At 38.5% G+C, this 24,212-nt stretch overlaps 1 pseudogene; it reads right to left on the bottom strand.

The window, feature by feature from the left end:
• Positions 1–2,203: 2,203 nt before the first annotated feature.
• LOC139009639 (small nucleolar RNA SNORA5) lies at positions 2,204–2,321 on the bottom strand (annotated as a pseudogene).
• Between the last annotated feature and the right edge of the window lie 21,891 nt (positions 2,322–24,212).

The raw sequence follows: 24,212 nt of genomic DNA, 5'->3' as shown, positions 1-24,212 counted from the left end.
TCTGTCTTCCCTGACCCCTTCACCCTTGCATTCATTAAAGCCAAGTTCCTGGCTCAAGTTAAGGGAAGATTTTAGTTGTTATCCTTGGCAAAGGAACTCTCCATTGTGGCTTTGATTTGAACTTCAGCTCTTCTGAGTGCAGGGGTCACATGTGAATTTGTTATGCTTCCTGGCAAATGTTTCAGAATAAATGAATCTGATGAAATTCTCATGAATTATTTGTTTTTTAGTGTTTCTCTAATACACAATAAATTGTAATTTATGAGGCGTAATTGAAGAAAATTCTGGAGGAAGTTGTGTATAAGATTAGAAGGATTATTAAATCAACTTTATTGTGTTTTCAAAACTTAAAAATGGTTTACAGCTATAATAAATTGCTTGAAAGTGCTATCAACCCATAAATTTTAATAATTTAATAAACATTCTGCAGTTAAGTTGGGCTCATGGCCAAATCCCAGTGCTGGTTTTGTGTTGTGTATAGTAATATGTGTTTTAGTTTACCTGGCTGATAAAGGAATGAGTTGTTCTTAGGCATGATACACAGCAACCAGGCATTATTTTTAAACAAAAACTGGAAACTTAAGTTTGAAGTTAGAATGAGGTACTAGATTTCTCTGCCGTTTGCATCTGTTGTACTGGCCACCATTGCTATTTAGCATCTCCAAAGTATCAGGCTCATTCATTTCCTCTTGCCCTTTTACCTTAAAATCAGTTATAAAGGTGATCACTGACTCATTTCCTATTAGCAAGCTATTAACTTTAAAATATTTTTTAAAGAGATAGAACTCAGAGGGAAGGCAGGAGAGGGGTGGGGAAGAGATCAACTAATGAACTCACATGCATATATGCATAACCCATAGACACAGACAATAGGGTGGTAAAGGCCTGGCGGGGAGAAGGGTGGGAGAGGGGAATGGAGGGAAAGGGGGACATATGTAATACTTTCCACAATAAAGATTAAAAAGAAATAAAGCATGTTCCACCTTCCTAAGACCAAAAAATAAATACCTAAACTCAAAATATTTGTAATGATTTATAGATAGAGGGTTTTCATTATATATTGGCTGGTTAAAATCAAATCTACATGAATTTAAGCAAATAAAATGCAATATTTTTGGTATCGTGAAATTTAAACAACTTGCTGAGAAGAGTAGGGTCTGTATTGGCTTCAAATGTGTGCTTTAATCTATATGTATACCAATTAACTGAGCATTACATGAAACAGTATTCACATGTCTGTCTAGACTTGCCTGTGCCTAGATCTGAACCAAGTTCATTAGTGTATAGTTAACAAAATATTATTTTACTCTTCTTTTTTTCTTTACTCAAATGAATTAAAATTTTAAAACTAAAGTGACTGCTTTCATTAGGCTTTGTGTTCAATTGTTCTTTGTTTACTTTTTATGATAACAAAATAGTCAGCATCATTCTAAAGGATACTTACATAAGATTTGAACTATTGACTTTAGACTACACAGTCTGTCTTATTAAAAAGCAATTTTGTGACCATGATTAAAAAAAAGTGTGATGAATATTAACAATACAGGAGTTTTTCCTCTGATTATTTAATTCTCACTTTCTCATTTTACTTATGTGACTGAAAAAAATATATCATACTTGATGATTTTTACCACCAAAAGAATGTCACTTGGTAACTAGATCTGTATATGTATTTATTCATCCATGCAAGATAGGCACATGCTAATATATGCACTTGCCAAGCCTACGTTTTCACTTAAATGAAGAGCTTAATAAAAATCAGCATTCATAGCCCCCGCGTAGTCAGATAAATTAGTTAATGCACAATAAGCAGCTCTTATGTATAATGCAAAAGATTAGTCTTACATTTGCATAATGTGCTACAAACGGCCCACTGTTTCAAGCAGTAGAAGCTCCCTATTAAATGTAAGTTGAAAACTGAATGACGTCAATGAAGTAATTATGCTTCATTTGGCATATCTCATTCATTCTCTGGAGTTCAAGACCCTATCTGAGCTCTGTTGACAGCACTGCTGAAAGGCATTGGTAATGGTTCAAAAGCAAAGCGGTGGGACTCTGGAAAGTAGCCTGGTGTGCTCAAGTCTCCACTGTATGATCTGGTCCCCAGCAGTAACTCATCTTACACTCTGGCTTATGTACATATTTATGTATAAATGTATGCAACGCAGAGTTTCTGAGTTTATTTATTTATTTTTATTTTTCTTGGTGTCTGTAGCCAAATTTATCCTTGAGGCCCAGCAGAGGGGATCAGGGCCCATGTGCCACAGTGTTTCTGTGGCAGCCTTCCGGGCCAGTGTGGAACTTGTTAGTTTATACTGACAGTAAAGGAATTTTCGGGCCAATAAACTATAGTGATTTCCAAATTTTTCAGAATTCAGTGGAAAATATTGCCAATGAAGGCATTTCTGTCTAACTTAGGGACATGAACACCCAACTTCTGCCAATAGGATACACAGTTTTCACTGTCATGGTATTGCTTCCCTTTCTCTTTTCTTGTCCTCAGAGACTATTTCCATGTCTGTGAGAAATTAAAAGTCATTCTTTGAAAATTAATCTGGTTCTAAACACAAACACACACACACACACACATTTTACTAATGTGAAAATTGAGAGCCAAAGAAGTTACACAATTTACGTAAGACCCACTTCTACTAAGTTTAGAATGCAGACTTATTCTTATTCTTGTGAGCAGTGTTTTCCTGTTTTATGTAAGTATTAGTGGCCTGGTTCACAAAATTCGTGCATGGGGAGGGGGTGTGTCCCTCAGCCTGGCCTGCACCCTCTCCAATCTGGGACCCCACAGGAATCGGGCCTAAACTGGCAGTCGGACATCCCTCTTGCAATCTGGGACCGCTGGCTCCTAACCGTTCACCTGCCTGCCTGCCTGATAACCCCTAACCACTCTGCCTGCCAGCCTTCTCGCCCCCAACTGCCCCCCCTGCCGGCCTGCTCACCCCTAATTGCCCTCCCCTGCTGGCCTCATGGCCCCCAACTGTCCTCCCCTGCTGGCCTCATCCCCCAACTGCCCTCCCAGCCAGTCTCATGGCCCCCAACTTCCCTCCCCTGCCGGCCTCATGGCCCCCAACTGCCCTCCCTGGCTGGTCTCCCGGAAGTCTTTGGTCTAATTAGCATATTACCCTTTTATTAGTATAGATAAGTGAAAAAAGGTTTTTTTTTCACATTTGTTTATTGTCTCAAGGACGGGGAGACAAATCAATCCATATTTGGCATGGTCAGCTGGCAAATATTTTTGCAAAGCTTCGGATTAAAACCGTAAAAATGGTAGCTATGGAACTGCTTCTGAAAGATGATGCATTTGCACACTCAGAGTCTCCCAATCGCTCAAAAGCTGACTGTAGCTGATCTTCTTTCAGTACCCCTTGCAATAGCATTTGGACAAACATGGTAAATTATGACTTTCTTCTGAAAATGGCATTTTATTGAAATCGTTGTTTTCAGATTAATTAAATCTTTTTTATTGGATATAGAAAAATAATTTTATTTGCCAGAAAATTATGTTCCACAATAATACTTAAAAAAAAAAGTCATTGAACTTACTGGTACATAAACAATATCTTCATTTTCTTCGGTTAACCTCACTTGTGTGCTTATGAGAGGGATTCTTTATATGTAATAGTCCTACTTTGGCATAATCAAGCTTTAGCTACTTTGTATAGACTTGACTAATTATCATTTTGGCCTCTAGCAGGTTGTGTGTTCACCTGTGTATGTTTGTGTGTAGGGGGTGTGTTTGTGCTATTTTCCATGAGCCTCTTCTGTTCAATATGTTCAGATGATGTGGACTGCTAAAACCAATGATAATCTAGCAGCAGCAATGCAGCCATAGTCTTCCTCTCACATTGAGGTCCTGGGATGATCAGTCTCCTGAATTGTTTCTATGTAAAAGAAGAATGTCGAGGTAAAAGACCCACCCAATGCAAAGGAAATATAGCTGGAACCACTCAGTTTCAATGATCATTTACCAAATTTAAATTTTATAAAGGGAGTAGTACATATCCCTTGAATAAAATTGTTTCCAAAGTTTGATGTGTAATGTTCATAATGAAGATTGGTTTTAATGAAGTGTTTACTTTTATATTGTATCCATGTCGGGAATAGAGGGTTTTTATAAGGCATTATTAGTACATGAACTTTGTAGCTATTGCTATGACAGTCAGTGTTATATCTTAATTATTAGTATTATTTCTAGTTCAACTAAAATAGCTAAAGGGTCCTCCTGGGATCTATTCTGGGATATGATTTTGTTTAATCTTATTATTAATGATAATAAATCCTTACTTTGTTGGAGTATCATCTGTATGGCAATGATTCCATTATTTAAACAAATAATTATTCCACATGCTATTTTAGAACATGACAATAACAAATCATAGTTATAGCTCATTCAAAGTAAATTAGGTCTAAGCCACTAATAAAATTAATTGCAAGATGTTTGATTAGAAACCAGAGCTGGTTAATATAGGAGTCTCTCTTTTGGTCTTTGATAATGCATTACTCTCTAGAATAAAGCTACCAGCGTAAACTATCTCAGCACTTGTTATCAAACAAAGAGTAATTGAAACTTGGTTGCTAGGAGACATTATTTCTCATTGTTGACAATCCTGATTTTCTTTGATTACTGGCACTATTGTTGTTCATTACACAAACTGAATGTTTTTATATAACATTGAAGAAACATATTTTAGAACCTGATTGTTGTGTGAATACTACCATGTGCTACCAAAGAAATGTTTATTCACAGGTTTGGCAGGTTAACTATTTCTGCTAAGCATTTGTTCAGAAGGCTTAATATATATATAATATATATTTCTTCTAAAATGTAAATTTTATTGGAAAGTAAATTCTAAGTTTTTACAGGACAAAAATGTTGTATATTTCCTCAAATTAAGGTTTTCCTAAAAACTTACCTATGTAAATTTAACTTTTTTATTGTAGTGACTTCTTTTCTATTTTCAAGACTATTTCATTTGCATGAGAGAAAACAAGTATTTAAAATACAAGAAATTACTTATTTTGAATGAGGTGGGGATATAAACATCTTGGGTTAGAAAGCAAAACGTTTTAGAATGATTTTAGCAAAATGAGTGCTTTGGTATCTAATTTTCTCTGGTAAAGAGTAATTCAGCTATATTTACAGGGTGAGAGACAACATTGTATTTGGCAAAGCTTCAAACAGGTAGACAGTTATGCAAGATACATCTCAATCTTCACTCCAAATGGCACCCCAGTTGATTTTCTGTTGTCTAACCTCAGCTGTTCTTACCACTTATCAATATTTCCTTTTGCTTTGCCTCGTTACATATTCTGGTTGAGCTTAGAGTTCTATTTTTTGTTTCTTTGTTTTTGCTCACTAGAATTCTTTCAAAATCATTCTATGTTTCTAGATTGTCTCATTTTCTAACACTGCAATTTGACTTCCCCAAATATGCTGATATTGCTCCCATGTGCCCAAATGGGCTCTGAGTGTCCAGGCCGAGGGTTTTTCTTTATCCTCATTCTTGTAACTTTATGTTACTCCTGGTGACATATGTATCAAAATATTTGCACCCAAAATATTTTCTAAAACAATTATAATAGATCAGAAGAAGATGAACAATTTAATTTTAAAATGGGCAAAGTTGTGTGTAGATAATTCACAAAAGAATATATAAGGATAGCTGATAAGCACACAAAAAGATGTTCAACATTAGTCATCAAAGAAATGGAACCAAAATGAAACATTATTATAAATTCACTGTAATGCTTAAAATTAAAAATATTAACAATGCTAAATGTTTGAGACATTGTATAGCAGCAACTGGAACTGTCATATACTCCTGTTGGTATAACTATTTTGGAAAATAATTTGCCTGATATATATATTTTCACAGGATCCAACATTTCCACTACTTGGTATTTACCCAAGAGAAATGTTCATAGTAACTTTATTCATACTAGCAAAAAAAATATAAACAACACAAATCTCCAGCAATAAGTGAATGGATAAATGTATTATGGTATAATCATATAATAGAGTACTATTCAGCAAATGAAAGAATGAACTACTGATATAAGAAAAAGATGGGTGAATCTCAAAAATATTATGATGAGTGAAAGAAGCCAGACACAAAGAATATATACTGTATGACTCCGTTTAAATAAAATTCTGCAATAGGCAAAATGAAGCTATAGTAATAGAAATCAGATCAGTGGTTGCCTGGGACCAGGTGCAGAGGTTTGGCGGTGGGGAAGATTAGTTGGAATGAGGCAAAAGAAAACTTGGGAGTTAAGGAAATGTTCACTTCTAGATTGTGGTGGTAGTTACTTGGGCATCCAAGCTTATTAAACTATACAATGTAAATAGGTGCGTTATGTTTAATGCAAATTATATCTCAATAAAATTGATTTAAAAAGATAACATAAAAATCTGTGACTGGATTTGACTTCATTTTCTTAGTACTTAAGGTTTCATAAAGTTTGTAATGAGTCATTCACTGTTAAAAGGGAATAGAGTGATTCCGGTAATCACCCTATATACCATATCCATGTGCCTAGTGTGGATTTATTAATGGCTTTTTAATATAAGAACAACTAAAATTTTAAACCATGGTCACATCACCTGGATTCACTATAATAGCTCTAGTGAAACTTTTGCTAAAGAGTCCACTCAGTGAATATTTTGGCAGGAATGAAGTGGTAGTGAGTATTATCAGGCAAATGATATCTACATTTCATTTTTGTAATTTTTTATTATTCTTGCTGTTTTGCCTAATATCTTTAAATATACTTGTGATAAGATAGTACGATGGGCAAAAATAAATAAATTTAGCTTAAGGAAAGTTATAATCACAACTATTTGGAAAGCAAAGAAAATTTGAAGCAATAAATCACAAATTTTTTATGTTTATCTTTTGATTTTCCTTTTTATTAAATTTATTAGGATGACACTGCTTAACAAGATTCTACAGGTTTCAGGTGCATAAATTCTATGACACATTATCTGCACACTGTATTGTGTGTTCACCACCCCAAGTCAAGTCTCTGTTTATCCCCATTTATTCTCCCTATACTCTCCACCACCTCCCCCCACCATGCTCTGGCAATCACCACACTATTGCCTGTGTCCATCATTTTTTTAAAATAGATTTTATTTTTTACAGTCATTTCTAGGTTTGCAGAAAAATTGAGTGGAAGGTACAGAGATTCCCCATATACTCCCTACATCCACACATGTGTAGCTTCCCCCATTATCAACATTTTCCCCATAGTGGTATATTTGTTATAATGAATGAATCTACAATGATACATCATTGTCACTTAAAGTCCAAAGGTTATGAAAGTTCACGCTTGGTGTCATACAGTTCTATGTGTTTGGACAAATGTATAATGACATGTCTCCACTATACTCATAAAGAACATTTCACTGCCCTAATAATCCTCTGTGTTCTGTTTATTCATTTTTCTCTCCCTGCCCCCCCAAACCCTGGAAACCACTGATCTTTTCTATATACTTTTCCTTTTCCAGAATGTCAAAGTTAAAATCTTGTAGTATGTAACCTTTTCACACTGGCTTCTTTCACTTACTAATATGCATTAAGTTTATTCCATGTCTCTTCATGACTTGATAACTCATTTCTTCTTTTTAATATTCCATTGTGTGGATGTACCATAATTTATTCATTCACTCACCTACTGAAGAATACCTTGGTTGGTTCCACATTATAACAATTATAACTAAAGCTACTATAAACTTGTGTGGGCATGAGTTTTCAACCTTTTTGGGGTAGATACCAAGAATTGTGATTGCTGGATTGTAGGGTAAGAGTATATCTAGTTTGTAAGAACCTGCTGAACTGTCTTCCATAGTGACGGTACCAGTTTACATTCTTAGCACCAATGAGTGAGAGTTCCTGTTCTGCACATTCAGTGTTGCCAGCATTCATTGTTCTTAGTACTCTGCATTCTGGCCATTCTAATAGGTGTGTAGTGGTACATATTATTGTTTTAATTTGCATTTCTCTGCAGACATAGGACATTGAGAATCTTTTCATATGCTTATTTGGCACCTGTCTATCATTTTTGGTGAGGTACCTGTTAAGCACTTTGATCCATTTTTTAATCAGGTTGTTTATTTTCTTGTTGACTTCTAAGAGTTTTTGGTATATTTTGGATAACCACCTTTTATCAGAAATATCTCTTGAAAATATTTTCTCCTAGTTGTGTTTTGTTTTTTCATTTCCTTGACAGGGTCTTTTGCAGTACAGAATTTTTAGTTTTAATGAAATTCAATGTGTCAGTTTTTTCTTTTATGGATTATACCTTTGGATTATATCTAAAAAGTCATTGCCAAACCCAAAGTCATTTACATTTTCCCTGATATTATCCTCTAGGAGTTTTATAGTTTTGCATTTTATATTTAGGTCTGTGATCAATTTTGAGTTCATGTTTGAGAAGTGTGTAAGGTCTATATCTAAAATTATTTTGTTTTTGTTGTTGTTACTGTTTTCAGAACTGGATGTCCAGTTTTCCCAGCACCATTTGTTGAAAAGACCTATCTTTGCTCCATAGTATTTTCTTAAGTTATTAAATAAATAAGTGATGTTACCGTTTTTTTTCTTTATGCACTCTGCCAAGTCACTATTGCAAAAATTTATAGCTAGTGCTTTTACTCCTCCATGAATAAATGCCTCCAGTGTGAGGTCAAAGATGACTGGTTCCCCAGCTGTCAATATTCAGGCAGACAATTGATCTTCTCATTTCATTTAATCTTAGTAGCTATTTCCTTTTCCTCAGCCCCAGCACTACTTAGAGAAACTAAATGTGTCCACTGTCATCAGTGCTTAGTGTAAGTGTAATATGACATGAATCAAAGACCCTTCAGGCCAAAGTAGAGACTGGTAATTTATTACTGAAGAACAGAGGCTTTTCTGAAATTTCCTTTAGTTCAGGCGGATCACTATGAATTAACTAAGCAAGAGGGCAGCAGGTGCTCGCATTAAATTGACAGTCACTGGCAGCAGATAGGAGAGTAGTCTTAAAAGAATATGCAGCTGTGTGGACACCTGTACGAAGCCATGCACTCCCAGCACGATGCAGCAGGGAAGGTGGGCCAGCACTCACGTGCTTCAGTTAGCTCTGGTTGCAAGCATCCAAGCAAGTGAGTTCCCAGTGTGGGGAAGTGTGTTCCCAAAATGATAGGTGACCTCCTGAAACCCCAAGTTTTTAGGGAGATCATAGTCATATGATCTTTGGGGCAATTTCCCATGAAACCGAAAAGTCTTCCCTGGTTAATATTATCTATCATCTTCTTTGTCCCCTATCTGAAAACTGAATTTAAAAATTAGTATCATTTCTTTAGGCCAGTTTTGGTAATACTATACATGTCAAATCTAATAATAATGACCTTTACAGAGAAATGATAATGCATTAAAGTGCAGTTTGTTCACTGTGAATATTTTTTTTCTAGAAAGAACACATCATTTCAGTCTACAACAGCAGAAAAATTCACTTTTCATAGTTGTAAACTCCCTCTTCCATGTCCATGTTCCCAGATTTCTAGCCATTTATTCCCCTGGTTATCTTTATCTTTCATCACACTAATGGGAAGTTGTAATATTTTCTAAGCACTTGGGATATTTGCAGTGAGTTTAGTGAGGAGTCTTTCCTTTCCTCTCTCCCTCTTCCTCTCCCTCTTCCCTTCCCTCCCCTCCCCTCCCCTCCCCTCCCCTCCCCTCCCCTCCCCTCTCCTCTCCTCTCCTCTCCTCTCCTCTCCTCTCTTTTCCTTTCCTTTCCCTTCCTTTCCTTTCCTTTCCTTTCCTTTCCTTTCCTTTCCTTTCCTTTCCTTTCCTCTTTCTTTTCTACTAGATTTCTTTCTCTTTCATTTATTTTCATATCAACCCACAATTGATTTATAATTAGATTATAATTAGATTATATTCAATAAAATAATGTAAAATATGTCATAATTTTTAAAAAACAGTACTAAGAAAAATAAAAAATTATAATCAAAATTAGAGGGATTATTATAGTTAAACTAGAGGCCTGGTGCATAGATTTGTGCACTGGTGGGGTCCCTTGGTCTGGCCTGTACCCTCTCCCAATCTGGGACCCTCAGGGGATGTTGGGCTGCCTGTTTTAGCCTGGTCTCTGCAGGCCAGGCCAAGGGACTCCACTGGTGCAAGAATCTGTGCACCAGGCCTCTAGTATGCATATAAGAGCTTTGGTTAATCTCTTCCCGCCCTCCCCCCTCCTTCCTTCTGAGATTCATCAGTCTGTTCCATGTTTCCATGCCTGTACATTGAGCATCTGCCCCCTGGTGGTCAGTGCACATCATAGCTACCAGTCTAACTGTCGAACAGTCAAATGGTCACTTAGGCTTTTATGTATATAGAAAGCTTTTATGTATATAGAAGGCTTTTATGAATATAGATAGGTAAATGAGCATATGATATTGCTCAACTTGAAACTTATATTTGCCCAAATTATATTGGCTAAAGAATCTTAATGGATTTATGACAGAACAAAGGATCAATAAATAAGCTTTATCTTTTTCTCTTTTGTACACAGTAAGTTATTTTAATTAGGAAATTAGTGAATACTTTTATTGTGATCTTCTGTATTGGTGAAAAGATGCTAGTGAGGCAGCAAGTATAGTTACTGTACAAGCTACCAATTCTCCTCTAGTCGGTGAAGGTAGATTATTCCTCTAACTCTAGCCAACCACCCCATAAGTTTGAAATGGAAGAAGATAGAATGTGTGATCTGGACAGGTGCTTCAAGCTCCAACTCATCTAACAATGGCTTTGCGGTTGATTATAGGGAAGGAATCTGAGTTGGGTAAACCTGGCCCATCTCTCAGCAGTAGTGAGGAAGGGGGGAAAAAAAGCCCACATGGGAAAGCCTGTGATGATGGCTTCCGATACAGGAGAGTAGGTTTTCATTATTTAATTACATTTCTAAAACACAGTAATTTTACTATAGCTTTCCTCCTGCCTCTGTTATGTACATGAAAAAGACTTTAAAATATAGAAATGTTCATGAAAATGACATTTTCTTTAATAGGAATTTACTTAAAATAAAGAAGAGCATATTTACTCCCAAAATTTATAAAAAATTCATAACCGCAGAAAAAATGTGGCACTATATGTGAGTGTGATATACCTTTATGGTCTATTTGCAGATAGGCTTAACTTCAACACAGACATCCACTTATACAAGCATGTTTAACTATCCCATAAAATATGTGATGTGTGTGTATGGCGTTCTATGCAGTGAATATAAAAGGTATGAAAATTGTGTGTCAAAGGCCACTTAGTGGATAACTATATATCAGTGCAAATAACAGTGAATGAAGCACTATTTGCTTTATTACTAGACTAACATAGCCTGTGGGAAGAGTAGAGTGTAACAAAAAAAGATGGGCCTGTGAAATTTGTATGCTTGTCTTAAGGATAGCCATCTACATTATAAAAAGCCAGGGGCCCTCACGACCTAAATGACCAGATGGACGACCAGTCACCAGGAAGTGCATGGAGCACCTCTAGGTCCCTCCCCCGCAGCCCATAGGCTCCTATCACAGCAAGGCTGGCGGCTGGCAGGTGGGTGTGGCAGCGGGGGGGGGGGGGGCGGGGGGGCAGGGCGAGGCAGGCATGGTGAGGTCATTCACTTCCAGCTTGGGGCCCAGCCGGAGGCCTAATGACCTCGCTGCTGCCACAGCAGCTACGGATCAGGCCCGGAGAGAGGCAGGGCCTGATCAGCAGCTGCTGTGGCGTTTGGACATCCCCCAAGGGATCCCTGATTGGAGAGGGTGCAGGCTGGGCTTAGGCACGCCGTTCCGCCCATGCATGAATTTCATGTACTGGGTCTCTAGTATGCCTATAATGATCACACAAGTGAAATCCAGTTTATAATATATATTAAAAAATAATATCTCAAGAAGATTTCAAATCACTAGTGGACAAACATAAGACAGATGTCCCCCACTGTTTTTGGTAATGGAGTACTTATATATGAAAGCAACTTAGGTGACTGACAGTTTATTTTGTGAAATATATGCTACAATAGAGATGTGCAGAATTGGCTATACATCATTCTAATTTATTCCAAAGGCAAGAGCTTTTATTTATAAAAATGCTCTAGCAGATGCCTCTTTTGCCCCGTGTCACATCGCATCCACTCTTGAGCCTTTGATTCTAGCCAGAGCTGTGGTGGACACTTAAGTGGTCTAACAGAGTCCCAGCAAACATCCACCCCTGCTTTCTAACCCAGGGCCTTCTATGCAGGTGCGAAGTGTGCAAGCATGGCCCTAAGATGTAAGGGAGCTGCGCCTCCATGCCACCTCTCCACCAAAGGAGAGGTCAGCTGAAGACAAATGCAATAGCCTCCTGCACTTTGGGCTGACCATTCTGGAAAGCATTTGGTTCACTTCCTGGGAAGAACAGAGATAGCGCACACTAGTGGCAGCCTTCCCTCCTTTCTGTACTCTTCCCACTCCCTTACTCCTGCTTCCAGTATTTACTAACTGTCTTAGGCTTTGTATTCTGGGAAACCTAAATGAAGACAATTACCAAAAATGAGGCTTTCTTCTTTACATGTGCAGTGAGAAGTGAGATTTTAGTATATTTGTATACAGCATGAGGACGATTTTGGTGGTAGGAAACATGCCATATTGTCATTACTTTATGTGGGCTACAGTTTCTTTAGCCATAATATTGGAAAAATAGACTCACAGCTTTTAGGGAACCGTGGGCACTAATATAGCCCATGGTGTACAGTGTAATCTGCTCATCTCTGTTGCACAGTATTTGATTGACTCTGTTGTTGAGATGTGAAACATACCTTCACCAGGGAATGAGCCTCAGAATAATCAGTGGTGTTTATATATGTTGTTTTGTTTGTTATTTAAACAAACATACATGCTGCACATAGCAAAAAACAAATTATCTGAAAAAACCATGATGAAAGATACCAATCCCTGTCCTGACACTTCTCAGCTCTAGTCTGTTTTCCTTAAGCTCTCTCTCTCTTTTTTTTAAAAATATATTTTATTGATTTTCTACAGAGAGGAAGGGAGAGAGACAGAGAGTTAGAAACATCGATCAGCCGCCTCCTGCACATCTCCTACTGGGGATGTGCCCGCAACCCAGGCACATGCCCTTGACTGGAATTGAACCCGGGACCCTTCAGTCCGCAGGCTGATGCTCTATCCACTGAGCCAAACTGGTTTCGGCTCCTTAAGCTCTCTTAATCATTGCTGTAATGCTTCATATTACTTCCATCATTCGAAATAAAATGTAACATAATTTCTAGGATTAAGAAAGTGACTGCAGAATGGGATCAGAGAATTTTATCCCTTTCTAGTACTCTTCATCTCACCCAGCATATTTTGATACATTTTTTGATGATCCCATTTGTATCTTAATGTATTATGTACTCTACTCTTGAACTACAAATTCTGGAATTATTCCCTTACTCTCCACACTGTTACTTGATTGTATTATTCTCCCTTAAACCTGCTGTTCCTACTGTGGATCTTTTATCTTCCACATTGTCAAAGTTGATAATATTTACCTTCTAATCTGCAACCATAATTATGTCTTATGTATTTTGGTTATACATTCTAAAAGCTGAAAAACAAACTGTATTTACATTATTATGTCAACGTAAATTTTTTTTCATGGAATAGTCAGTTATTGTGCTAGGATTTTATTTCCTTTTTCATGAGTCCAAAGTCATGGCCTTACTTTCTATGGCATTACCAGTTCACCAAATCTCAAGGTGGCCAAAGAATCTCTCTTTTAAAGTAGTTAATTCTGAGAGAAAATTACTGGTAAAAATGGTTGCCTAGAGGAAAAATACCTCATTGTCAACTAGTCACTTCCAGAAAATAAATGGAAATAAAGGTGTGGATAATTTCATTTTTTAGCAAAGCTTGTATTTTTCTATTAGAATCAAAGTTCAAACTAATCTTCCAGACTTGCCTCATAGTATTATTTACATGCTTCCTTCTGCTATCTTTGGGTTTAGTTTGCTGTTTAGTTATTATATATATTTTTATAATATATTTTTATTGATTTCAGAGAGGAAGGGAGAAAGAGATAGAAACATCAATGATGAGAGAGAATAATTGATTGGTTGTCTCCTGCAAGCCCCCCACTGGGGATTGAGCCCACAACCCGGGCATGTGCCCTTGACTGTAATTGAACCTGGAACCTTTCAGTTCGCAGGCCAATACTCTATCCACTGAGCCAAACTGGCTAGGGCTAGTTCTTATATTCTTAAGGTGCAAGTTTAGATGATAGATTCCAGATAATTTTATTTTCAAACATAGTCAAACATAGTATAAATTATCCTCTAATAAGTGCTTTAGCTGCATCCTGCATATTTTGATAAGTTGTATTTTTATTTTCATTCAGTTTTAAATATTTTTCATTTTTCTTGAAACTTTATCTTTGATCCATCTTGGATTATTTTCCTAATATCTTTTATTTCTCATTTAATCCATTATGATCTGGGAACATACTTTGTATAATTTCTCCTTTATAAAATTCCATTGAAGTTGAAAAACATGCTTAATATTTCAATACTTTTAAGTTCATTGAGAATCTACCATGTGTACATGAAAAGAATATCTGTTCTGCTGTTATTGCTTACAGTGTTCTACAAATGACAGGTCAAATTGTTGGTAGTATAATTCAAGTCGTCTATATCCTTGCCAATTTTCTTCCCTTTTACAAATTATTGAGATGGAACATTAAGTTCCCCAACTGTTTTTTTTAATCTTTAATTTCTTTATTGGTTAAGGTATTACAAATGTGGCCTCATCCCCCCATTAACCCCCTAACCTGCCTCCCCCCCAACTCATGCTTTCATCCCCCTGTTGTCTGTGTCCATTGGTTTGGCTTATATGTATGCATACAAGTCCTTTGGTTGATCTCTTCCCCTTACCTCCACCGTCTCCTACTTTCCCTCCGGGGATTGATAGTCTGATCACTGTTTCTCCGTCTCTGGATCTGTCCCTGTTCATCAGTCTATGTTGTTCTTTATATTCCACAAATGAGTGAGATCATGTGGTATTTATCTTTCTCTGACTGGCTTATTTCACTTAGCATAAAGCTCTCCAGTTCCATCCATGCTGTTGCAAATGGCAAGAATTCCTTCTTTTTTACTGCAAAGATGAAACTAGACCACCAATTCACATCATACACAAAAATAAACTCAAAATGGATGAAAGACTTAAACGTAAGACGGAAAACCATAAAAATACTAGAGGAATCCACAGGCAGCAAAATTGCAGACATATGCCAAAGGAATTTCTTCACTGATACTGCTCCTAGGGCAATGGAAACTAAAGAGAAAATAAACAAATGGGACTACATCAAAATAAAAAGCTTTTGCTTTATAATCTACTAGTGGCCCAGTGCATGGATTTGTACACATTGAAAGGAAATTAATTAGAAGGTAGTTGGTGGGGTGGGACTGGGTGAGATGGGCTGGACACACCCTGGAGCCAACCTCCCGAGGTCCCTCCCAAGGCCGGCTGCACTTGGGGCAGTGCCAGCCACTCGAAGGGTTCCTGTGGTCACTGCAGCTCAGCAGTAAACCAGATTTTGGGCTGACAGTACCCCAGCAACAACATAACCCACGGTTGAAGGTGGAATCGAGCAGCCCTGTGAGGAATCGGGCTTCCTCCTCTCCGGTTCCAGGGTGTGTCACTGGAGAACAGCATCTGCCAAGTCACCATAGCTCAGCAGCTCCTGCATTGAACGTCTGCCCCCTGGTGGTCAGTGCGCATCATACCTATCAGCTGGTCAGATGGTCGCTTAGCCTTTTATATATATAGACTTTTCCTTGTTATTCGCCATTTCACCTATCTATGGTATGTTTGCATACTATACAATTTCCATTCTTATACTTTCAACTACTTTGTGTATTTGAATTTAAAGTGTCTCTTATAGATGCAGTACAGTGCATCTTAATTTTTATTCAGTCTGTCAATCTCCAATTTTTGGTTGGAGCATTTAATACATTTATATCTAATGTAATTAATGACATGTTTGAATTTGCTTTTTTTAAAAATACATTTTATTGATTTTTTTTACAGAGAGGAAGGGAGAGGGATAGAGAGTTAGAAACATCGATGAGAGAGAAGCATCGATCAGCTGCCTCCTGCACACTCCCTACTGGGGATGTGCCTGCAACCAAGGTACATGCTCTTGACTGGAATCAAACCTGGGACTCTTCAGTCCGCAGGCCAACGCTCTATCCACTGAGCCAAACCGGTTAGGGCACATGTTTGAATTTATGTCTGCCATTTTGCTATTTATTTTCAACGTGCTTATGTTCTTTTTGTTTCTCTATTCTAACTGCTGCCTTTGTTTTTGGTAAATAGTGTACTATTTTAGTCTCTTTCTTGTTACAGTTTCAATGTTTGTTTGTTTTTGAGTTATTTTCTAGTTGATTTTTCTAGGAATTGCAATATGTAGCTTTAGTTATAATCTCTCCAGATTAAAATAAACTTTAGTAAAATATAAAAACTTTGGTTCAGCATAGCTGTATTTCTTTTCTCCTCCACAATGTTGTTATTGTAATATATATTTTATATGTCCTAAAATCAAGATTTATAGTTTTTAATGCAGTTGTCTTTTAAATCGTTATATTTATGCAGTATTTTATGTTTATCTACCTATGTAATTACATTTTCTGTTGCTCTGTAGTTCTTTATGTGGATTCAAATAACCATTTCATTTTTTCCCCCAGTCTGGCAAACTTCCTTTAGTATTCCTAATAATGTAGATCTGTAAATGACACATCACCTTAGTCTTTGTTTATATGGGAATCTCTCTATTTCATCTATATTTTGTAAGTGTGATTTGACTGGATATAGAACTCTTGGTTGATAGAATTTTTAAAATTATTATTTACGTTTGGTATATATCATCCTACTGGCTACCACCCTCCATTGTTTCTTTTTTAATTTTCTTTGAAGGGAAAAGTATTTTATATTTTAAAAAATCTTTATCATTGAAAGTATTACATAGGTCCTCTCCCCCCCCCACCCTCTTCCAGCCTGCTCTGTCCCTCCTTCTCTCCACCCCCACCCCCAGGCTCTCACCACCCCATTGTCTGTGTCCACAGGTTATGCATATATGCATACAAGTTCATTGGTTGATCTCTTCCCACCCACCCACCCTTCCCTGCCTTCCATCTGAGGTTCAACATTCTGTTCATGCTTTTATGACTCTGGGTCTATTTTTGATTATCATTTTATTTGGTTCATTTGATTCCACATATGCGTGAGATCATGTGATACTTAGTTTTCTCTGACTGGCTTATTTTGCTCAGCATTAATACTCTCCAGGTCCATCCATGCTGTTGCAAATGGTAAGAATTCTTTCTTTCTTTCTTATATTCTTTTAAAAAATATATTTTATTGATTTTTTTACAGAGAGGAAGGGAGAGAGATAGAGAGTTAGAAACATCAATAAGAGAGAAACATTGATCAACCGCCTCCTGCACACTTCCTACTGGGTACGTGCCCGCAACCAAGGTACATGCCTTTGACCGGAATTGAACCCCAGACCCCTCAGTCTGCAAGCTGACACTCTATCGACTGAGCCAAACCAGTCAGGGCTCTTTCTTTTTTTTTTTTATTTCCAGGTAGTATTCCATTGTATAAATGTACCATAGATTTTTATCCACTCATCTGATGATGGACACTCCATTGCTTCTAATGAGATGTCAGATTTTAAGCTTATTGTGCTTCCCTTGTATGAGCTGACATGTTTTTCTCTTGTTGCCTTCAGTATTTTCTCTCTTATCTTTGGCTTTAAACAGTTTGACTGTGGTTTACCTAGGTGTGATATCTTTGAATTTATTCTACTTGGAGTTTATTAAGTTATTTGTATATGTAGTTTAAGGTTTTTAATTAAATATGGACATTGTTGGCATTATTTCTTCAAATATTTTATCTTTTTCTTTCTCCCCTCCTTTGAGGATACCATTACACATAGTTAGTATGGTTGATGGTGTTCCACAGATCTATGACATTTTGCTCATTTCTCTTTATTCTATTTCCTTTCTGTTTTTCAGAATGAATAATTTACATTTATCTATTTTAAAATTATTTGGTCCTTTACTTTGCCATTTCTATATTCTATTGAGTCCCTTTAGTACATTTTTATTTTAATTATTGTATCCCAAAATTTATATTTGATTTTTTTTAAATCTTTCTTTCTCTTTATTAATATTTTGTATTTGAGAAGTCATTTTTTCCATACTTTTAATTATTTAAATATGATTTCTTTTTTAGTAGCTTTTACTTTATGCCAGACCTTCTTTTATCTCCTCTATGCATTGGGCCTCATATTCGGTCAGGGATGAGTAGATAACTAGACTTTTTGTGTGCTAGATTTACTTCTTTTAATGCAACTATGGGATAGGATCCATCAGTTGGACCAGATCTTTATTTTGCTTTTTAAAACTATTAAACATTCAGCAAATGTGACTGGAGCAATTAGATATGTACACACAAAAGATGAATTTGACCAGTAACTCACACCATATAGAAATTAATTTAAAATGGATCATGGACAAGATGTAAGAGCTAAAATTATAATAAACTTAGAAGAAAACTTAGGAGTAAATCTTCTTGAACTTGGATTAAGGAATGATATCTTAGATATGATACCAAAAGTATATGTTATAAACAATACAATTGGTAAATTGAACTTCATCAAAATTCAAAAGATTTGTGCTTTCAAAAACGACTAAGTCTATGAATAAATCCTCAACATCATTATTCATTAAGGAAATGGAATTCAAAACCACAATGATGTATCATTTCTTACTCACTAGAATGGGTTAAATAAAAAAAGACAAAAAATAAGTATTGGTGTGGGTGTGGAGAAACCGCAACCCGTATACATTGCTGGTAGGTATGTAAAATAGGGCAGCCACTTAAGAAAGCTTACAATTGGACATAAATGTTGTCCCTTAGTCACAGCCCTGTCCTACCTGCTCTTTCCGTATCCACTTTCACCTCTTTCCATCTGAAATCAAAGTGATCTTCTTAAATGCACTTCTGATAGTAGTTTTCCCTTCAACTTTAAACGTTTCAGTGTTTCCATTGCTCTGAAGATAATGAAGAATGTCTTTGACAAGATTTTACAAGCATCTGTAGGGTTAGGGGTCTATCTGCTCCTTACCTTCAACTCTTTCTTTAGTGCTTTCTGCTCCAGCCTTCCTGCCCTTCTTCCAGTTCCTCAAAAATACTTCTTTCCACTCAGTCCTTTGCATCTATTGTGTTCTCTAACTTACATGACTCTCGTATCTCACTGAAGTGCTTCCTTTACTGTTTTCCTATTCCAGCTCAGTCAGTTCTTCGGAAGCCCTCACTGGATACCCTGAATGTTCACTTCACTGTGGCCTTCCCAGTCTTCTCTTCTATCATGGTTTTGACTTTTGAGTTATCTTGTCTCTCAACCACAAGACAGAATAAGGACCATGTCTGTTTTTGTTCACCATTGTGTGCACCATGGTCGACAATTAATCAATAGTTGTTACATAAATGGACTCCTTCATAGCAGTCCCACGTGTCATTTAACATGGCCCAGGCTGAACTAATAATCTCTGCCTTTATAATCTCGAAGAATAAGTGCCTCTTAGATGATTTTGGCAATTCAGAGATGTGCTAAAAAATAAGAGATTTAATTTTGACATGTAGCTCATTTTAGCCAAAACATAGCAGCAGTTTTGGAATTTATTTGCTATCAGTATAAACAAGAGGTTTTATGTGCAGTGACAGCTCTTGAATCTCCAGGCCTATAAATATGAAGGTGTTTGCACTCGTCAAATAGGCTGTTATGTTGCAATAACATATTAACCCCAGACTGTCAATGACCTAACACTAAAATGTTCATTTCTCACTCATGTTGCACATCTAATACACTTTGAGGGGACTCTGCTCCACATAGTTACTCAGGAAGCCAGACTGACTGAAGTCTAGTGGCCGTGGCAGAAGAGAGTGAGTGAAGAAATCAAACCTGCTTTCCATGCTTTGACTTAGAAGTGACAGTCATCAATTCTGCTCGTGGCTCATTGGCTGACTACAGTCACATGAGTCCATATAACTGCTTGAAATCTAGAGAATCTTAAAAGAGCACATCAATATCACAAACAGTAAATTTCTCTGCTGCAATATTCATTCTTAAAGTACTCACTGATCCTTTAAATTGAGATGTTTCAAGTAAATATTGAGCAAAGTATAACCGTATGTATGCATGACTTGTGTGCACCTCTACTTTGTGTATTTGCATGTGTAATGGCCCAGGCTTTTTCTCTGCTTATTGACTTTCCTTCCAGGGCAAGGGACTAAAGTGTATCAGAAACTAAGCTCCAAACTGAAGTCTCTTATGTTTTTGCCTGACTGAGATTTTTCAAGGGAAATAGCAAGAGTCGTCATAATGTTTCAATTGTTTGGTGTCTTGTTACATTTCCCTGCATTTTCTTATTGAAGCATTCTTTAAAATTCTATAGATTTTCCTTATTCTTACTTTCTTACTGTTGGATATTTAAGTGTTTTGAGATTTTACTGCTATTTTAGCCTTTGATTTTGTATGAATTTTTCTTAAATTTTATTTACTTTTTTTTATTCTACAAATATTTTGCCAGGAGACTTGGTGACTTGGGCAAAGTAAAAATTTCTGGTTATTATGCAATGGTCTGTATTGTCCTATAGCTTGTTATTATAATACTAGAGGCCCAGTGCACAAAAATTTGTGCACTGGCGGGTGGGGTAGGGGGAGTATCCCTCAGCCCCACTTGTGCCCTCTCACAGTCTGGGACCCCTCGGGAGATAACGACCTGCTGGCTTAGGCCTGCTCCCGAGGGCAGGCCCAATCCTTAGGTGCAGCCCCTGGTTGGGCTCAGAGCAGGGCCGATTGGGGAGTTGGGGCGCCGCCCCCTGTCACGAACAGAGCAGGGCGGATAGGGAGGTTGTGGCCCCACCCCCTGTCACACACAGAGCCGCAGGGCAATCAGGGGGTTTGGGCGCTGCCCCCTGTCACGCTGCTCCAGGGGCCAGGAGGCCTCGTGGCTCTGCTGATCCCAGTGCTGGGAGGCCTCGCGGCTCCGCTTGACATAGGGGCAGTGAGGCCTCGCTGCTCCACTGATCCTGGTGCTGGGAGGCCTCGCTGCTCCACTGATCCTGCTGCTGGGAGGCCTCGTGGCTCCACTGATCCCAGTGCTGGGAGGCATATTACCCTTTTACTCTTATAGGATAGAGGCCTGGTGCACGGGTGGGGGCCGGCTGGTTTGCCCTCAAGGGTGTCCTGGATCAGGGTGGGAGTCCCGCTTGGATGCCTGGCCAGCCTGGATGAGGGGATGATGGCTGTTTGCAGCTGGTCACACCCCTTCAGGGTGGGGGTCCCCACTGGGGTGCCTGGCCAGCCTGGATGAGGGGCTGAAGGCTATTTTCAGGCTGCCTGCACCCCCTTCAGGGTGGGGGTCCCCACTGGGGTGCCTGGCCAGCCTGGATGAGAGGATGATGGCTATTTGCAGCTGGTCACACCCCCTTCAGGGTGGGGGTCCCCACTGGGGTGCCTGGCCAGTCTGGGTGAGGGGCTGAGGGCCGTTTTCAGGCTGGCAGGCGACTGAAGCTCCAAACCTCTCCTTTTTTTCTTTTTTTTTTTATTCTTGGATTTATTTACCTTCTATGGCTGTCACTGGAACTGAGAGCCGGCTTTCTCTCTGAGGCTCGGCTCCAGCTCTGAGACCTCGGCTGCTGAATGCAGGTATCTGGTTCGTTTGGGTTCTATAATCGAAACACTGTTTCAACTCCAGCTCTGAGGCCCGGCTGGTTGAAAGCAGGTTTCTGGGGTTTTGTTTAGCTTCTATATATGTAACAATGTTTCTTTCTTTTTTTTTTTTAATTAAATCTTTATTGTTCAGATTATTACATTTGTTCCTCTTTTTTCCCCCCATAACTCCCCTCCTTCCAGCTTCCACCCCGCCCTCCACCCTCACTCCCCACCCACTGTGTTCATCCATAGGTGCATGATTTTTGTCCAGTCACTTCCCGCATCTCCCACACCCCTTTTTCCCCCAAGAATAGTCAGTCTATTCCCTTTCTATGTCCCTGATTCTATTATAATCACCAGTTCATTCTGTACATCAGGTTATTTATTCACTTGATTCTTAGATTCATTTGTTGATAGATGCATGTTTGTTGTTCATAATTTGTATCTTTACCTTTTTCTTCTTCTTCCTCTTCTTAAAGGATACCTTTCAGCATTTCATATAATACTGGTTTGGCGGTGATGAACTCCTTTAGCTTTTCCTTATCTGTGAAGCTCTTTATCTGACCTTCAATTCTGAATGATAGCTTTGCTGGATAAAGTAATCTTGGTTGTAGGTTCTTGGTATTCAGCACTTTGAATATTTCTTGCCATTCCCTTCTGGCCTGCAAAGTTTCTGTTGAGAAATCAGCTGACAGTCGTATGGGTATTCCCTTGTAGGTAATTGAGCCTCTTTCTCTTGCTGCTTTTAAGATTTTCTCTTTGTCTTTTGCTCTTGGCATTTTAATGATGATGTGTCTTGGTGTGGTCCTCTTTGGATTCCTTTTGTTTGGGGTTCTCTGCGCTTCTTGGACCTGTAAGTCCATTTCTTTCACCAGGTGGGGGAAGTTTTCTGCCATTATTTCTTGAAATAGGTTTTTAATATCTTGCTGTGTCTCATCTTCTGGCACTCCAGTGACTCTGATATTAGACCGCTTAAAGCTGTCCCTGAGGCTCCTTACACTATCTTCACACTTTCGGATTCTTTTTTCATTTTGCTTTTCTAATTGGGTGTTTTTTGTCGAATCTTTGGTTTGATTATTGTACTCCTCTGGTCTGCTATTGGGTATAATATTCTTTATTTCAGTCCGTGTATGCTTACTTTCTAATTTCTTTATCGTAGCATCGAGGGTCTCATTAGTTTTCGTGAGGCTCTGCACAAATTTATGGCAAGCCCTCAAAATTGCGATTCTTAGCTCCATATCCTCCATTTCTGTCATGTTTTTTTGTCTCCGCATCTTTTATGCTTTCTTGGTGCACCCCCTTGTGGTCTCTGTGCGCAGTCTTGTTCTAGCCAAGCCTTAATTGTTGTAGTTAACACTAGAGGGATTTGACCCCCAGGCCGACTGGCTATAGGAATCAGCTGTATGGAAAACGTCTGCCTTCTGGGGAGGCGCTAATCCAGCCTTTGCCTGAGGCGATCGGCAAATGGCTGTGCGCAGAGTTTGGGCAGGGCGGGATCAACAGGGCGGGTGGAGGAAGCAGTTATGGCCACGCTCAGTCCCGTTTCCAGAGGCTCTGCTTCTCAGAACCCTGGGAGCCGCTGCAAACCTCGGAGAGAAAGCTGCCCTCAGGTTCCAACTGATGCCGGATAATCCCGCTTCTCCCGTTTGAGTCTGGGTCCCTAGAGACTCGCCCGGATCTGGAGCCCAGAGTCTGAGACTCACTCCCGACAGAAAACGACAACTGCGCCCTCAGCCACCAGCCCGCTTTGCGCGCGCACCTCGGTACCTTTGTATTTTCCACACTGCGCCGCCTCTGAGCCTCGATTTGCTGTTCTCTTTCCTTCTAGTTGTAGAGTCTCTCTTCAGCCAGCCTTCCTGTGGTTCTGGGTGATGTCCGTTCAGTCTTTTAGTTGTATTTTTGAAATGGTTGTTTGCGGCAGCGGTCTCCGGTGTTTACCTACGCCGTCATCTTGGTCTCCCCCTGTAACAATGTTTCTTAAACTGCAAGCTCAGAGGCCAGCAGAGGCAGGCAGGGAACGTTGGCTTCCTCCGTCACTGAAGCAAGCAAGCCTCCTGTTCGCTTCAAGCTGCCTGGCTGCCGGCCGCCATCTTGGTTGGCAGTTAATTTGCATATCGCCCTGATTAGCCAATGGGAAGGGTAGCGGAGATACGGCTAATTACCATGTTTCTCTATTATTAGATAGGATGGCTTTATTACTTTAGTTGAGTGACCTTGAACATTTTCTTAACTTAGCTCTGATCTTCAGTTTTCTTTTATGTAAAATGGGTTTATAATAACTTCCTCAAGGTTTATTCTTTAAAAAAAAAATAGGTGCCAGTAATCTATGTAAAATACATAACAGAAAGATTGGCACATAATAGCTACCAAATAAATGTCAATTTCCTATTATCAGGCTGCTAATGGGAGAGTGTA

The sequence above is a fragment of the Myotis yumanensis genome, unplaced genomic scaffold (genome assembly GCF_028538775.1).
Source record: "Myotis yumanensis isolate MYYU_CA2020_CCGP unplaced genomic scaffold, mMyoYum1.0.hap1 SCAF_4, whole genome shotgun sequence".
NCBI lineage: Eukaryota > Metazoa > Chordata > Mammalia > Chiroptera > Vespertilionidae > Myotis > Myotis yumanensis.
Note: the sequence above shows the minus strand (reverse complement) of the source record. Positions and strands in the feature narration are given on the sequence as shown.